This window comes from Schistocerca piceifrons, chromosome 1 (genome assembly GCF_021461385.2).
Source record: "Schistocerca piceifrons isolate TAMUIC-IGC-003096 chromosome 1, iqSchPice1.1, whole genome shotgun sequence".
Lineage (NCBI taxonomy): Eukaryota > Metazoa > Arthropoda > Insecta > Orthoptera > Acrididae > Schistocerca > Schistocerca piceifrons.
The window spans coordinates 377,632,232-377,651,511 of NC_060138.1; the positions used below are offsets into that span (position 1 = coordinate 377,632,232).

At 40.7% G+C, this 19,280-nt stretch overlaps 1 long non-coding RNA gene across 1 annotated transcript in view; it reads right to left on the reverse strand.

Annotated features, from left to right (window-relative positions):
- Window positions 1–1,443: 1,443 nt before the first annotated feature.
- LOC124787818 overlaps window positions 1,444–19,280 on the reverse strand; it is a 415,837-nt gene continuing 398,000 nt past the window's right edge. Inside the window, exon 3 of the long non-coding RNA XR_007016017.1 lies at window positions 1,444–4,585. This is a non-coding gene — a long non-coding RNA (uncharacterized LOC124787818). The remainder of the gene's footprint in view (window positions 4,586–19,280) is intronic.

Genomic DNA, 19,280 nt, shown 5'->3' on the forward strand with positions numbered 1-19,280 from the left:
CAAATATTGAAGTATTTCTAGTTTAAAATGTGTGCTGGACCTAGTTTTGCTGCTAAGATGTTTAAATTATAAATCTCACGTGCCATGAACACAAAAATTCTTTAGCATACTTTTCTTTATTCATTGTGCATGAATGTATGACACTTCTCTGCCTAAATTTGTGACTGGATGAACTATGATAGTGACTGCTATTATTTGCATCATTAAAAAATCTCTTCATTTCTTAATTACTGTTGTAATCTTGTATGTATTAGGCAACAATACTCACAGTGCTTTTGGGCTCACTCTGTTGCCAGTAGTAATACCTTAAGTTCTTGTGCTGCATAATACATATGCTGCAACAAAAGTGAGATAATATATGGCTCTTGGTGAAGGATCCACATGATCCATATGATTTTACTCTTTTGTAAGGGTTCTGGATGTCATTTGCTGCTAAAGTAAGAATGAGTAACCTATGAAAAAGGGAAGCCCCAACAACACATGTTGACCAATCAGTTTCCCATAACTTTCTGTTACAGTGCTCTAACAATGTGTTGTGTGTAACATAAATTAAAGCCCAAACATTATAAATAACTAAACCATTGAAGTATAACGATTTAAGCATTCCTTTTTTCTGCTGATATTTTTTGTCTCCTGTAAAAGAAAGTTGTCATTTCTACAGTTGGATAGATATAAGTCTTAACCATATCTCTCGTGAGAGTTGTTTTGAAAACTACTTCTAACTTCTTCTATATGGATTTTGTTAATTATTTGATTCATCAAGACAATAAGCTAAGTCATTTGTAGTTACTCTATTGTTATACTTAGTGTTTTATGTCATTTGCACATGACTTCCCACATCATGTTATACTACTGAAAATAGCATTTAGAAATAGAAACCATTAACAATTTGAACTGTTTAAACAGTGATATCAGACTTTAAGAAGCTAAGCAGTAGTTCTTACTAATTATTATTTGGTTATTATTCATAACTAAAATACAACTCCATCTTTTCTTGGTACCTTGTAAAGTGTCCAAATGATGTAACAAATATCAGAGTAATTTTCTTTCCAATGGGTCCGCAGCTTGATATAAGTACTAACATTAATAAATATCTTTCTTTGGTGGAAAATAGATGTAAAAGCTCAAAGCAATCGTATTTTCATTCTCTTTTATGTTTCATTCGTCAAAAACTCTCTATGCTCTGAGAGTATGCTTTATGAATTGTAATTTATGAGAGGTTCAATTACTGTAATGGTATCTCTTAGTATTATTTGATGAAGAGTATGAGAATTATAAAGATAATTATCACTTACTTTACCTCTCTATTATTCAAGTATTCATTACAAAGTATTTTATATCAAATTCTTACAGATTTGTCATTTAAGTATTTTGTACTGGTGTGGCAGGTCACAGTAATGGGGTAGTGTAAAATGAAATCGATTATTAATAAAAGAAGCTAAATAATATATTTGAAAATATTTTAATTAATAGCTACTAGTTTCATTAATATTACAATTGTAATAGCAGTTACAAAATATGTAGGAGGTCATAGCACATAAATAGGAGGGAATAGGATATCACAAGTCCTCCAAGCAATCTGTGTTAAAACAAACATTCATTCCCAACTAAGACTTTTCAACATAAAGTTGATTTTGAATCAGACAACAACACTATGTATTTTGAATTAGGTATGTAATACTACATGCACAAATTTGAAGCATTTACATACAACTTAGCCTTTTACACACTGCATCAGTGTACATATTAATATTTCACACTACCACATATACCATTGACATATAACATTAATAAGTACATTATAATAATTAATTCGGATGGGTGTTCTGATGTGTCATTGACAATTTTTGTTTTTAATGGAAGGTCGTCTTCATCATTACTTTGTGAATACTTTTAAATTCTTATAGCTATTGGCTTCAAGAAACTATAATATTTTTCAAAAGTTTGCCTTTCTAAAGTACAACAGTACAAAAATCAATTCTTTTAAAAAAGTATAAGGACCATGATTGGCATGCTGTGTACATTATAAAAAATATTCTGATAATATCTTTACAGCAAATGGACGCAATAGAAGAATTGAAGTCTTGTGAACAGAAAGAGAATGGTACTCAATGCTTTAGAAACTTCTTTGATTTGATCATAATAGCTATTATGGTTATAGCCTCTCATTACATTTTTCATAAAAGCATTCACATTTTATTTTCCCTCAATTAAAACATCTAGAAAACATAATTGCTTATATACATATCTCTGAAGATTCAATTATTAATTTATATTTGATTCAGATAGATAACCATCTTCTTCCATTAAATGTGCCATTCAAAGCCTGTGTGAATAATTTAGGGAAATATTATACACACACAGAAGTTTATTAGTAACTGTGTTGTTACTAAAATAGAAGATTTTCGGCGATATAATACTAATTACATAATTATATATAGAATATAATTTTATTATAAAACACTGAAGCTAAATTTCTTCTTTAAACATTGACATCAATAGAAATTTCATATTAAAGAGTGTTGTATACACCAGTATATAAAGTGACTGCTAAATATGGCCAAATACGATCTATTCATATTGAATTTGTGGGAAATATATTTATGAATTCATTATATGTCATCAAAACTATGTGTTTTCTACACCTAATTTAACATCATTACATCTAACATCAAGTAAACGTACTTCTTTATGTAGTTGATAGTAAAACTGTTTTACATGCTCATACAGTTTTATATTGATGTAGATGATCTATATATTGAAAAACAGTAAATGTATATCAACTTGGAGTAAGTCATATTTAAATTAGTGTACATATGTGGAGGAATTTTGATGAAGTATACTACAAAACACAATTATTTTTGTTTTACTTTCTCACAGGTGAACATCGAAAGGAAACTCAATGGGCAGTCATTACCAATTTGCTAAGTAAATCATGGAAGAATTTTGAGTACAGAAAAGAATATTTCGAAATGTGTCTTTAAATCTTAGTATTAATCCAACACATGTGATGAATACCCCTTTGCAGAGAGGTTCATTATCTTTTTCTGCTCTTGCAGATGACTAAAATTACTTTATTTGCTTTATAGGGGCTGTTCAGTACTAAATAATTTACAACTGCAGGCTGGCTGGCTATAAAAATTAATAAAAAGTTATTTATTAATTTCTGATTGTGGAACAAGTAAAACACATTGGCACCTGCCCTCTATGTAGTCTCTCTCTTGGTTTACTGTATCAAGTCTTTGCAGTGTTTTGAGATGTCAAACATAAAGCTCCTAAACAGATGAGACAATATAATTGTTTCATAGGTCCATTTACAGCACCAGTTTCTGTTCTCAGTTAATAACAATGACAGTATAGCCATATTAATGTATATAGGACAGCTGTAGTAACAATAGAAATACTCTCAACAATCTAGAATAATAATAGCAGGTGACAACAATAAATTATATACATGAGTTCACATCATAGTTTCTCCAAAGTAAACAATCACATATTAACATACAGAGTGGCAAATAGATATGAACAATAATGTGTCCAAACTAAAAAGTGATTGACACTTATTTTTCGATTGAATTTCCAGTTGGAACTATTACCACCATAACAAGTTAGAAATAAGAATGATGTTCCATATTTTTATCCTGTTCCAAATTTTAAAAATGTCATTATTTAATATGACAAAATTTTCTTTTTATGGGAAAAATAAACAGGCATAGTTCAGGCTCTCCAATAAACATTTATTCCAAACTATTTCACAATATCATATTGTTTTAAGACTGCATAAAAATGCCTGACTCTATAGGAAGTTTACAAGGTGGCTATACAAACACATTTAACTTTTTCCTCTGTGGGTATGTGTGTGTGTGTGTGTGTGTGTGTGTGTGTGTGTGTGCACTGAAATTACAGCATGTACTGCTCCTTCCATGAACTCCAAGATGACGTTGAAAGTGTCTATTAAGGATATTTTTCCACTGAATATGCTGAAGAAACTGAATGTAGTGCGCATCCCAGAGATTAGAAGCATTTTGTTTTCATTTCAGACATGACAGCAGAAGTCACACGTTGGTTGCATTCACATCGACACAGCTGCGCCAAATTTGTAGATCTGGAGACCTAATTTCTACCATCATTATGAGATCTTTGGATTATTAGCACTTTACTTCATACACAGCACAATATTTACTTATTACTGCTACATCAAAAAAGTCATTTGTGGCGCCCTTAACATGGTGGAAACTGCACAGCACCTTACTACATCTTACCACTAGTCTGGTACAGTTCGGTTATATTTTTTATCTTTAGTCTCTTACTCCTTACACAACCATGTTTTCACTTTTCCTTCTGGGTAACATATTACATATTAAAATTTGAATGATCACGAAAATAGCAAGTTCATAATGCTCACTACCAATATCCACTCTCCATCTTCTTCCAGGATATGTCGCCCCACACGACCGACAGAGGGCAGGCGGACCAGACGCCTGGGCTGTCCCCAAGACCTCGCGACGCCTCGATGGTGGTGATCACTCAGCAAGTCGTCGGCTCCAGAGCACTCACTGGCTGGCAACATTCGGTCGACAACAACCTAAAAAGAATCAAGCACATGTTCGTTATATAATGTCACGCTTTGGTAACATTTGACGATTCAGCTCTCCAGCAGAAGCGGTGACGTTAGAGGATGAGCGTTATGACAAGATGCGTTGGAAATCATATCAAAGAAATTTGGCTTAAGCAGCATGAGATCAAGTGACGTAAGAGCAATATGAGAAATTTACAGTCTGTTAATAACTAGAATTTTCTGTTGCTCCTGATGAGAGCTTCCACACAGCATGAAACATACACAGATATATTTGTAATGTTTAAACTAACCTTAGCAATTCACTGAGCTCTAATAAATGTAGGGAAGAGTTTTCCCTGCGTTCTCTTAGATACTGAACATAATTAAAAATGACGGACAGGAATGTGCAGGACGTTATATACTAGTGAGAACAAAAATAAAAATTCTGAAGATTTAAACAAACGATTACATCTGATCGACCAAACATTAAGTAATAAACAGATATTTCCCTAGTCAGGCTATAAGTCCATTTCATCAGTAAGAAGAAGAACTAGTCCCTATACTCCTCTAGGATCTGCACTTTCATTTTTTTTAGTTCTAACACAGATAATATTTTTTCAGTTAATATGCTGTCGAAACAAATTTCGTTTTCTGCTCAATATTTCAGCAGCTAATGTAGTTCTCTTCGCCAGATGCTGCGACCGATCATTGCAAGCGCGTTTGCCGTCTGAAATTCAGCGTGAATATAAATACCTTTGGCCAATGTACCGCTATTAACCCTTGATCTTGGCGCCCACAACATCATTTGTTTTACGTTTATTCTCTCGCGTCTGCTGCACCGACCAGAAAAATGTACATTACATTTTTCCTGTATTATGTGGAGTCAGATACTTTAGCATGACTTCAACGAAATGGATGCGATTGTCCAAAGGCTCCCTTATACAGGCAGGTCTATCCCTTTCAGTTACTTTTCCAATACAGTTATTTTCTGGTCTGCCTGATTGCTTGATCCTAGACTGTTGGATCTTCCGTCACGATACCCGCGATGTTCGTAGCCCATTTTACGATCATACTCTACTGGTAACACCGGAAGAAGATTTAGTCCGTCGTATCCTTCCAAGCAAACAGTGGGCATGTCCTTCACCTCCATCTCAGTAATACCACTCATAAAGACTTAAAACGCATCGAGCGAGGTGTCGCGATGGCACTCAACTAGCATTCGAGAGGGAAGTAGTTTCATCCGACCTTTCACATTCAGGTTTTTGTTGGTTTCCCTTATGAGCGTAAGACAAATGACGGGTTAGTGGCTTATAAAGGAAACGGTCGATTTCCTCTCGCATTCTTCTCCAACCCGAGGTCGTGTGCAGATAATCCCGTCGTCGACGGGACGATAGATTATTTTCTTCCTTCCTTTCCTTCCGTCACAACGCAAAGCAATTTGCTGGAAAAAAATACCTGGTATTTGACCGCGTCGTTGCGTTGCATTATAGGCCAAAGTAACGTCCACTTGCAACAGTGGCCGAAAGAGTGTTGTCTTCAGGGCGAGCCCGAACTCAACCGACAGAATTTCAGATTTTGGTCAGAAATATTTTCTGAGTATTTTGGTATGACGGAGCAGTGGTCTCTGCTGGCTCGTCTAATTTAAGTAGGGCAATTATGATTCATTCGGCTTGTTCACCCAGTTTCTTTCCGTGATTATCTTCATAAAGGTGAAGGTGATTAAAGGTCACTGGGGAAACAGCTCATAATACCGTTATTGTATCGCTCTTCCAATCCATTCATTGAACCTATACACGAGGTGCACTTTGGCCAACTTTTCGCCAGTAAAGATATCGATAACTGCTGTGTACCGCTGTTGAGATACAACTAACGCAAGTAGGAAAACAAATGGAGACAGTACTGAATACAAACTTGAGGGCAAAGCGTACAGTCGGTGTTAATGTTGTCAACAGCAATTACTGTGAACGAATGGGACAGATTTGCTTCCAAACGAGGTTGGATAGTTGATTTGGAGGAGGGGACAAAACAGCGAGGTCATCGGTCCGATCGGATTAGGGAAGGATGGGGAAGGAAGTCGGCCGTACCCTTTTCAAAGCAACCACCCCGATATTTCCCTGAAGCGATTTAGGGAAATCACGGAAAACCCGACACTTTCTGTCTACTATAATATTCACTGATGAAGTGAAGTTTACCAGGAACAGTGCAGAATTTTCACAACACTCATGAGTGAGCGGACGAGTATTGTTTTGGAAACAAGACATCAACAGAAGTTTAGCACTAGTATCACTGGAGACAGGTTAATTGGATGCTCTTTCTCCATGGCACATCACTAGTGGCAAAGCACAAAAAGCTTTGCTGAACTGAAAACATTTTTTTATAAGACCTTGCACCCTCTGAACATGGTATGGATGAAACAGTTGACTCTTGACACTTTCTGTACTGTCACGTGCCTAACATTCACCGTTTATGCTGTTTCTCTGATGTTGCTGGCACTGTTGTTCGCTAAACTAAACTCCGTCCGAACAGACCATGAAGGTCCAACGGCCCCGACCGGCCGCCGTATCTGCCTCAGCGCACAGGCGTCACTGGATGCGGATATGGAGAGGCATGTGGTCAGCACACCGCTCTCCCGGCCGTATGCCAATTTATGAGATCGGAGCCGCTACTTCCCGATCAAGTGGCTCCTCAGTTTGCCTCACGAGGGCGCAGTGCAGCCCGCTGGCCAATAACTTTCGGCAGACAGGACCGTTACCCATCCAATTGCTGGCCCAACTCGACAGCGCGTAACTTCGGTGATCTGGCGGGAACCAGTGTTATCACTGTTGCATTGCTCTCACTATAACGAATTACTCGACCTTCTAAATCAGGTGTTCTAGTCTTCCACAATGAAATTACTTTTTTTCAATAGAGCCTTTTCTCCACAAGACGTTCATATGTAGTTGAAAAGGTCTTATTGTTTGGTATACGTCTATTAGGAAATCTTTCAGTACGCAAACATGTGGTTTCAGATGCATTCCAATGTCCAAATCAATACATCAGTCACTTGTCCGTCTTGGGCTGATTACGATACATTTCAGCCGAAAATATACACCACACACTAGCGCAATAAGAATGTGGTCGAGTAGGCGTCACGCCCGTTGCTGGAAGTCAGACGCAAGACGTCGCTCTCCAGCTGAGGTCGCTAATGCACGTTTGTTCGTTGGTGTCCATTTCGGAAATAGCCGATTCGATACATGGTGGAGACAGAATGTTCAGTACACACTAAACACCAGTCCAATAAGAACTGTAGCGTAATCTTCCACTACAGATTTTGTTCTCAATACAAAAAGGATTTGTTTCTTTATTAGCACTGTGGCAACTAAGATACGTATACTTAACAGTCCCGAAAATTTAAAAAAAAAAAACATTTCTAACGATAAAAGATACCTGTAGAACCAAGCTGGAAACCTGGAAACAAAAACACAGGAACGAAGCAAACATGTAAAACGAAGTGATTGTAACTAATAAAATTTAAAAAAAAAATACTTGATCGTATGTGTACTGAAACTTTTTGCTTGTTTTTGAGTCTGCTATGTATTCCCCACAGGTGACGCACATATTAGTTAAAACATGTATAAAAGCACAAAGCAGTCATAAGAAGTCACCAGTTACTGGTAACATCGTGTTTTTACTTGTATTTTAAAGGGATGGTTGCGGATACACTCTAATAAATATGTGTACGTCTTACCCTAATTATTGCTTCCTTTTTTCTGCCTATTATTACTGCGCCAACTATACTTTGTTATTATCTTCACTAGGAGAAGTGGTCTGAAGCAGCTCTCCATGCCACTTTATCTTGTGCAAGCCTCTTCATCTCTCGGTAACTACTGCAACGCACGTACATTTGAACCTGCTCGCTACACTCAGCAAGTAGTCTTTAGTCAAGCCTTGATCTCCTTCTACAGTTTTTATGCTCCACGTTTCGCTTCATTACCAAAATGATAATTTCTTGATGCCTTAGGGTGCGGCCTATCAATCGATCCGTTCTTGTAGGTGAATTAAGATATAAATTTTTCGAGCGACCTTGCTGCAGTGTATAGTGTAACATGGTGTGAGTTTATGTCAGTCCTTTTGTAGGGAGAATTTAATGAAGGTTCGAGTTTTACAGACCGAGATATAAGCAGCGTTACCAATGTCAATATACCAATTTACCCAAAAAATTTAGGAGAAATTCCCCATATTTGGAAAGGAAAACTTCCCAATTCCCTGCAAATTCCCCACATAATAGGATATTTGAGTTTTTTCTGGTAGTCGTCTTGAATTAATTACTGATTACATTATTTCACTCTCATAATAGGCTTTTATTCTCCATAAATTTAAGTATTTACACGAAAAGCAGAAATTCAAGTAATTCGAGAGGCCACAAAAATGTTTTTTATATGGCGTGATGCTTCGCTCTATGCGTGCACTCAACAGCTTTTTCTCGCGTGCGCTCAGCTATCGCTTTGTTCAGCCTCGCTTAAGTAATATCTATGTATAAAAGAGTATTTATCTACCTTTTTATATTTTATTGCTTGAAATCTTATCTATGAAACTCATTCCGAGCTTAAAGTCTTGAAAATCATTAGAACAACACCAGCAACAAACGCACCAATCATCAAATTGTCGATGTATCAACTACGTGATATTAATAACTAGTAAATAGTTAAAATCCCTACATATTCCCTGTATAATGCCAATCGCACAAAATCCCCAACAGAATTGACATTCCCCACAGTTTAGGGACTTCCCCACAAATCGGGAACTCTGGATGTAAGATCTAATTTATTTGTTTAACGGACTTTGTTGAACTGACCACGAAAAGTTTTTCAGACTGCGAGAGCGAGGTAGATGTCCTGTGGCCGTAGTAGCACTTTCCTTTGGAGAGCAAATCTCGAAATGAACATACGAGCACGCAACAATGTGGTTCGATGACTCAACGAGTACGGTCGTGTGTATTGATTAGCAGCAGTTTGCACTATGCCATTACTGCCTGTAGTCATTCAATTACAGTTTTTCGGGACAGTATCTGGTTAGTGATATTTCTGTTTAAAGCAGTGTAATGTTTTTAAGAAAACAGAGCAGCAAAAGTTTAAGGTACATAGAGCATTTTTTACTCATCCGCAGGTGACGGATCTGAATGTGCACATCAATGTGCCATTGGATATTCGATTTCTGAATATTTCACGGCGAGTCTGCAAGCACCGTCACTTCATCGGGAGAATTAATAAGCCATTGGTATTTTGTGGAATCTACTCATATTTACCCAGTACGACATCCGTGAGTCATTTCAGTACTATAACTGTACCAGTACAGGCTCCGAAGATTCTGTGTGTGGGAGTAAATGCAATGCGGAGTTTCAGACGATCGTACTACAATATTTAGTGGAGTTGGAGCTAATCGACGAGATCTTCAAGGACAGAGCAGCCACTTCTGGAAATTCTCTGAAATTTTGTGAGCTATTCAGAATCCACTGAATTCACGGCATTGCTAATAAGTTAAATTAACAACAGATAAATAACAGGAGAACTAAATAAACTAGCACTTGTACTTGACGAAATAAGGTTGTTGATAATAATAAGATTACCCAAACAAAAATAATGAACTAAAAATCAATTTCTTAGTTAAAAAACGTAAGGTGACAAATGATAAAACCAGTTCCCGTCAGATGATAGAAATTAAGCGCTGTCGGGTTCGGCTAGGACGTGGATGGGTGACCACCCGGGTCTGCCGAGGGCTGTTGCCAAGCGACGTACACTCAGCCCTTGCGAGGGCAGTTGAAGAGCTACTTGACTGTGAAGCAGCGGTTCCGGTCACGAAAACTGACGCGACGTTCGAACCACGCCACCTTCAGGCCTGTCGCAAGAATGACACAAAGTACGACTGGTGCAACTTGCTGTCACTTGTGTGTCGGTGTGACGATCACACAGGTTTATAAAGTTCGGAGGTCTAGGTCAGGGGTCTCCAAACTACGGCCCGCTGGCCGAAACCGGCCCGCGAGGGCCGGCAAACCTGCCCGCGTTAGCTGGCCGGACATCACCGGTATCCGGCCCGCCAAATATTTGAGGTGGTACCTACACTGCCAACAATTGAGTTTCGAGGCCTATCGCGACCAGTACACCGCGACATTGGCTCTACTACTCGCTACAAGACTACATAACTAAACTTATTGTTGCACCGCTTGAAATAACAATGCGTTCACATACTCTACCTCTGTTACGTCTTGCAGTAACAGTGTTGCTAACAGTGATTTTGAGATTTCGTTAACTTTGCAGGACGCTTTCATGAAGAATGTGCAGTGACATACTTTTTTGTTGGTGAAATTCGCCAGAATAAAATACACCAGAATTTCGGTCAGGTACGTCCACCAATCAAAATTATGTGATTAAATAAAAATCGTAGTTCGTTTCAGCACTAGCTATTCCAACAACCTTAGATTTTTGTGATTTCATCTTTCCTTTAGCCTTACATTACGGTGATCGTGGAGTGCTAGCGTACTTTAATCCCACTAGGAAGATCTTGGCCCTTATGACTTCGTAGAGGAGTCAGTGTGGCCTGTGGACTAAAAAGTTTGGAGACCCCTGATCTAGAGAACCAGATACGATTATTGGTGCCTTGTCGTGTACATACACGAGTGATTCTTGGTGTCACTCATGCGACAGGTCTGAAGATGACGTGACTGGAACGTCAAAACTGGTAGCCGAATAAAACAATCAAAATGGCGCCTGTTGGTACAGTGTTATTACATTTGATCGACGAGCTACTGTCCCATACTCCTGACCCCAGGATGGAATTACTTTACAAAACTGATAATGGCGGGAAGGGCGGTCTGCCGACCACGCACCCCTCCATCCTATCGCCTGAGAATGACACGGCGATCGGTCGGTACCGTTGGGATTTCAGAGGCCTATTCGTCCGTAATGACGTAAACTCCTTTACTGCCCAGTTTGATTTTCTACTTCTTCACCAGTAATCCGATCTATCCACTTAATCTTCAGCACTCATCTTACTACCATTACTGCACCAACTATTCCAGGAACAGTTCTCCCTATTCATTGCGGGTAAATTGTAATGCGTTGGCAGCACCGGGTGATCAAAAAGTCAGTATAAATTTGAAAACTTAATAAACCGCGGAATAATGTAGACAGAGAGGTAAAAATTGACACACATGCTTGGAATGACATGGGGTTTTATTAGAACAAAAAAAAGTTCACAAAATGTTCGACAGATGGCGCTGGACTGCTACTGTGACGGGTGAGAGGTACGCCGATATGTTACAGGATCGCATCATCCCCAGCCTGGCTGATAAACACCTCCTGGAACGTACGATGTTTATGCAGGATGGCGCTCCACCCCATATTGCTAGACGCGTGAAAGATCTCTCGCGCGCGTCGTTTGGTTATGATCGTGTGCTCAGCCTCCACTTTCGTCATGCTTGGCCTCCCAGGTCCCCAGACCTCAGTCCGTGCGATTATTGGCTTTGAGGTTCCTGAAGTCGCAAGTGTATCATGATCGACCGACATCTCTAGGGATGCTGAAAGACAACATCCGACGCCAATGCCTCACCATAACTCCGGACATGCTTTACGGTGCTGTTCACAACATTATTCCTCGACTACAGCTATTGTTGAGGAATGATGGAGAACATATTGAGCATTTCCTGTAAAGAACATTATCTTTGCTTTGTCACTTTGTTATGCTAATTATTGCTATTCTGATCCGATGTAGCGCCATCTGTCGGACATTTTTTGAACTTTTGTATTTTTTTTTGTTCTAATAAAACCTCATGTTATTCCAAGCATGTGTGTGAATTTGTACCTCTCTATCTACATTATTCCGTGATTTATTCAGTTTTCAAATTTATACTGACTTTTTGATCACCCGGTATATCAGACTTTTGGATACGGCCTTGGAAATGCCCTTTCTCTTTCACTGCAGGAGATTTCTTCTGTGATGAAAGGATGCATTTACTCGTCCTCATAACGATTTGCTGGTCGTTGCCGTTCTGATCGACGCGCGTTCTCAGATGCAGATGAATAAGAAGCGTCTTAGAGACGAGCGCTGTATGCTGCTTCGTGCTACGTTAATTCTCTCTAAAAAAAAAGTCGCATGGCTTGCGCGACAGGACAGTAAGGGAAGTTGATGAGGGGAAGAGGTGTGGAGGGGCGAGGGCGGAAGGGGCAGAAAACGTCGGGAGGAGGGGAAGGAGAGAGAGGCTGGGAGATAGAGGGGGGGGGGGGGGGGGCGAGCCTTCCGTTTTCCTCTTTCATCTTAACATAGAGGATGTTCCTTTGGCTGGGCAAGAGCGAGAGTAATGCCAGCGACGACGGTTGGAGGAGGGGAGCAGGGAGGGGAAAGGAGTGAGGGGAAGAGAAAGAGTTGAACCCCGCCCAATTGCCCCCTCCTGGCTGCCGCCCCTCCCGGCTCTCGGTACACATAACTCCGGCCAACTAGCCCCGAGCACTTCAAAGTGCCCCTCGGACGGAAAAATCGATGCAGCAGCAGCAGCTACGGAGCGGCGGGTGGGCGCTGCAGATGAATCAGCCGCGGGCTGGCGGCCTAATTCGCTTATCTCGGGCCCAGGCGGGCTCCGGTCCCGGCCGGGACTCGCTGCGGGCCCGCTGCGCCCGGGACGCCGCCGCCAGAGGGGGGGGGGGGGGGGGGGAGGGCGGTGGGGGTGGCGCGGAGAGGCGTTCAGAAACTGCCGCGGGGCGCGCGCGCTCAATTGCGATGACCGTACAGCTGGAGAAGAAGTTGGTATCGACGCTGCTTTTACACACTGCTCGCAGCGCAGCGCCGGAATATGCAAGCGTAGCTCACTCGCAGCTGCGCTGACAGCCGAAGGGAGGCCGTTTGCTCTCTCGATCTCTCGAATGACGGGCAAATGACGCCTTTGAAACGAGGGCGCTCTGCCCGCTGCGATCCACTCTCCTATCCTCCCGCCTCACACACGTGATCCAAAAATAAAATTACGACTTCAGGATTCTGGCATAATACACGGTAGACGGTACAAGGGCGAACCTGTCTTTCTATTCCATCCGGCATGCGGTTAACGGCACATGTTGGCGAAAATCGGAACTAAACTTTTTCCAGCGTAAATCGATTCCGCATTAACATATCTACCTAGTTTTGCTGCCATAAGATAATTACAGCATCACTGGACTTCCTTGGGTAGCGGCACTTTAATTATAACCACCCAGTATAATAGCGATTTAGCTGAATCCTTATTTCCTAAAAGGCAACGGCCTTGCCGCAGTGGATACACCGGTTCCCGTGAGATCACCGAAGTTAAGCGCTGTCGGGTGTGGCCGGCACTTGGATGGGTGACCATCCACGCCGGCATGCGCTGTTGCCATTTTTCGGGGTGCGCTCAGCCTCGTGATGGCAACTGAGGAGCTACTCGACCGAATAGTAGCGGCTCCGGTCAAAGAAAACCGTCACAACGACCGGGAGTGCGGTGTGCTAACCACACGCCCCTTCTATCCGCATCCTTAACTGAGGATGACACGGCGGTCGGATGGTCCCGGTAGGCCACTCATGCCCTGAAGACGGAGTGCTTTATTTCCTAAAAATTTATTAAGTCACGGTGGCTTTTCTGTATTACTGCTGTAATCAAATTATTTGTTTTATATATAAATGATTGGATACAGTCGCTGTTTTGTTCGGGTATTCTACATGAACAAAAAACATGTGGATTAAAAAAAATTGCCATTCTGGAAGCGGTGTCAGATAGGGTGTATACAGCCTTTCGAGGCATTAAGAAAGGAATGGCGCCTAGGGATGATGGTGTTTCAATACAAATAATTGAAGCTGGTGGCAAACTAACGCAAACGGAAAATGCAACATCGCTTACGAAGTGTTCAAATGGTTCAAATGGCTCTGAGCACTATGGGACTTAACTTCTGAGGTCATCAGACACCTAGAACTTAGAACTACTTAAAGCTAACTAACCTAAGGACATCACACACACCCATGCCCGAGGCAGGATTCGAATCTGCGACCGTAGCGGCCGCGCGGTTCCAGACTGTAGCGCCTATAGCCCCTCGGCCACCTGGCCGGCGCTTACAAAGTGTACGGGGAGGACAACAATTACAGGAAAGTTCATATACGTTGTATTTATCCAACTTCACAAAAAGGAGACAAACGAGATAAACTGTAGGCATCTCCGCCTCTCCTCTGTAATGTATAAGATATTCACTAATAACAACCATTAACCGTATTGTGCCGGTAGAGATAATCGGGGAGTGGAGCGTGCTGGTGGCTCTACTGGAAAAATATCAGTTCATCATTCTAATAAAAGCAATATAAACATTGCACTTCACTGTAAGTGCAGTTTCACCGTAACTCATCATAACAAAGCCTATATTCCGATTAAAATTACTTGATAGTTGACGTCTGTCACTTGTCGCTGCAGTGTTGCTGCCACACTGCCGCCGGATACCTCTCGACGATAGGCGACGCTCAAAACATAGCGAGTCACTTAACAAACGCTGTTAATGTCTAACGCGCAGCAATGTTGGAAGCGGCCGTCAGGACATACAGGTGTAACGGACATGGGACATACTCTGTCGGTAGTTGATTTTAAGTGACCAGTGACAGAACTGCGGCGCACGACGCGTTCTGTAGCCCTGAATTTAAACTCACGTCCTAAGTTACCAACAAATTCGTGATTTACAATGTGTCCGGGAAATCGGCGATCAACAATGTGCGGCAGAACTGAAGTCGCGATAGCTTTGTTCACGGCGTTTAAGGCTAACATATACGAGCAAACTCAAGACAGAAAAATTTCATAATATGTTTTTTGGCATAGCAATCTTCTGCAGCAAAATTTCAGTTTCAGTGGTGTAAGCAAACTCTAATTTCTCGGCTGTCGTTGGTTACCTGATATTGTCCTCGTACTGACTGCACGGAATGCCGCGTTATTAACCAATGAGCAGTCCTGGTTGGCATTTGATTGCAGATTATAGACGACACAAGCAGATTCCAAACGAAAAAAAGAATGATAAGAAAGATAATAAGAGCAAATAAAAACATGTTGAAATGTCACGGTACAGTATTTTAAATAGAAAAATTACCTTTAAACCAGTTAACTGAATAAAAATGATTATCAAAGTCTTTTAATTAGATATGGAAAAACAATAATTTCGTTTCACTTGATGAAATTCGAAACTCCACCCTTCTAAACTCCACGTTTATACGCTAACCACTACGCTCGGCCACTACAGCACAAAATGTGTTGTATTTACGACGGTCATTCAATAATTAAAGAGACAAATTGATCTAGGGAAAAAACTGTTAATAGGACAAGTTTGGTACTTTTATGGCCTTAAATTGACATCACTGGGATGAGCCCTGATCAGTTGACGTATCAACATTATTTTATTTATAACCTCAAAAATACATTTCAAGATGGCGAGTCCGCTTGGAGCGTCCACGTTAGTTGAACAACATTCTGTTATTTGTTTTTTACTTGCTGAAGGCGAGAAACCAGTGTACTGTAAAATGTCTAAAGTTTATGGTGAAGGTTGTATAAATAGTGCAAATTTTTACAAGTGGGTAGAGCAGTTCAAAAATTTTTTGGTCCTGTCTTCCTCAGTTGCACGTAATACTACGGTATGTTGATGATTTTCACTTATGGACCGTCTGACAGCAACTGAATAAAACACAATTTTAGTGCCATACGCGTTTCGCCTTTATTTTCTGCAAGGCATCATCAGTGGCAGGTTGCGTAGACAGTTTCTTACATATTACGCTCCTGTTGCATTTTTGGTCTTGTTCTTCCTATGAGCGCCAATTTGCTGTTTTTTCTGCATTCCACAGCACTATGCACTGAACGCTTTTTTTAATGCAATGCTCGGTTAGCCTATGTATGGAGCGTGTGTATTTCGTTAGCATCGTTTTGTGTGTGTGAGTGTGTGTGTGTGTTGTTATCATGTATGATGAAAAATGAAATACAAGGGTCAGACACAGGATTCGGGATCCCGACACGTCACGAAAGAAAGCCGGACAAGGAATTGGAAGTGTGGCAATATGGCATCGGCGTTGAGCGCTCTGGCTGGAGGAAATCAGTGTGGGGTCAACTATCAAACATTTTTAATCGAACTACAATAATACAGCGTGTCCCAGGTGGAACGTTCAATGTTCAAGGATATGACAGGCACGTTCATCTAAAGCAAAAAGCTTCACATAAACATAAGCCCTATCCGAGATAGAACACGTTTAAAATATTACACATTTGTTTCTGGGCTAGCGGCGTGCATTTATGCGTCCTACGTACGCATCACTTCGACGTTTTTTTCTTCATCCCAACTTACCTCTTTGCTTTCAACCCCTTTGCTCGGGTTGTCTTTCTGTCATTAAAACAGCCCTTTGGACGTGCAGTTGTCCACCGTGTATCGCGAGATGAAGTAGTGTAGAGGTTGAGAAGTGTACCAGAAAGAAGCATCGCTTAACAGTGCGTGCACACGTACTACCTAAAATACCACACAGCTACAGTAATGAAGAATATGCAGGGCGCTGATACCCGCGCAGCTGAGCGTCCCTCAAACCAAATATCATCATCATCGTCAGAAGATTATGCAGATATGGTGTATACTTACGGTTCCTGCGATACTTGTGCTTCTTCCGCAGTTAAAGAATAAGGTCGGCGCTTTCCTACATGTCGAATTCCTACTCGCAGAGTGTTTACCAGAGCTTTCAGCACATTACATGAAACTTGTATTCTTCCAAGTTCCCATTTTTCTTCTGAACGTGTAGTTCAGCAACCTGTCCAGAAACAGTAGCACTGTGCCGAAATGGTGCAGTGTAGTCCTACAGCCAGCACACAACTGACATTTTTTATAATGCTTGTTTACTAATGGTTGCACGCGGGTAGATGTGTAAACCTGAATATACATTGGATAATACAGAAAATAAATAACAATTTATATCAAATGTCTTCATATGTGCATTTGAATATTTTGCTTCATATGAACTTTCCTGTCATATCCTTCAATATTGACCATTCTTCCTGGGACACCCGGGTATACTGAAGGAGTCGGAGGCGGCGCTCTGCGTAACCCTAGACAAGGGTGCGAGAAGATTAGGATCTTACACCGAAATGTTGAACTTGCCGATACTATCCGTCCACTTTGACCCATAGCGTCATAAGGACGCGGACATACACCACTCATCTAAATCCAACACACGCCCTGCGTACTATAAGAAGAAATATGGTTACTCTCATAACACTGCCAATGATAGTTTCGTCAACTCACAATCTTGCATTGGGTTCGATTCCCGGCGGGGTCAGGGATTTTTTCTGCCTCGTGATGGCTGGGTGTTGTGTGCTGTCCTTAGGTTAGTTAGGTTTAAGTAGTTCTAAGTTCTAGGGGACTGATGACCATAGATGTTAAGTCCCATAGTGCTCAGAGCCATTTTTTGAATCTTGCATTGCAGAATGGTTGGTCACCATAAATTATAACACGAAAAATAATACAGAAGCAAAATAATTATTAAAACTTCCTGGGAGATTAAAACTATAAGCCGGGTCGGGACTCGGACGTGAGAGCTGCACACGAAAGACAAAGTCCTAGGTTCGAGACCTAAAAGTTTATCATTGGTTAAATCGATATTACAGATTTGTAAAAGAGCACGTGGATGACCGTGATTGCAACCTTCGGTATTTGATTAGTATGATCAAAAGCAAGGGAAATCTATTCTGCAGTCGCTTCGTTGCTGTCTTAGTAGGAAAGGAACGATTAATAGATAGAATCCGAGACTTGATACATAACTCTCGGTATAGTAGCTTAATAGAAGCAAAAAATCTATTATTTGCTTTGGCTTCCACGCGAAGAATCAAGTAAGTGACGAATATAAGAGGTGGACTTTAAATTCAATCGGTTTCGTACGTTCTTCAACTCTTAGAAAAGGACAAACAAAAAACACTTCCCTCATTAGATCTTGATACAATTCAGTACCTTCATGAATAGTAAGTGTTATCGCCAAGCAAAATTTTGTGTATTTTTACTCTCAAGAATGGATTAAGAATCCCAAACCTCATTCTGTAGCACAACACGAGAAGGTGTCCTGTATCAGGATATCATAATTCACAATGTGTATTATATTGTCGATATCTACTTAGAGGGAGTTTTCTCGTTCTGTTCTACAGGAAGCATTTTAGGATGATAGAATGAAGTTTAAAATCTCTAAACCAGTCATGTGAGTAAAAATATGCAAAATGAAAAACATTAGTCGCCAACAAGCACTGTTTTGACGAACAGGACCTTGAAGTCCAAGACTTTTTGTTCTGGCAGCCTTAAAGCGAGCTCGATGAAAACCACAAAAAGGGAAAATCTCTTCACTTGTGCTTCCGGCATGCCTTGAAAATCATTCTGGACTCTGTTGACAGTTAACCACTTTAGTCGGAAACGATAGTAAAAGTCAGATCTTCCTAACGAGGACTAACCCGGAAAACATAATTCACACCTTTTCGGGATCATGGAAAGGATAGCAAACTTTAACGTTGTCATTCATCTGTCTGGCAACACTGTACGTGCCCTGTAACCACGACACACCAAGGAGAGTTTGACGTTCAACTCTGAAGTCTGGCGCTTAGTTCGAAGAGTAGAGAATGTGAAAAGAAAGACCGTGAAGGAGAAAATCACCGATAGACAAAAGTGTGAAATACAATGGCCGGCCCATGTGACCGAGCGGTTCTAGGCGC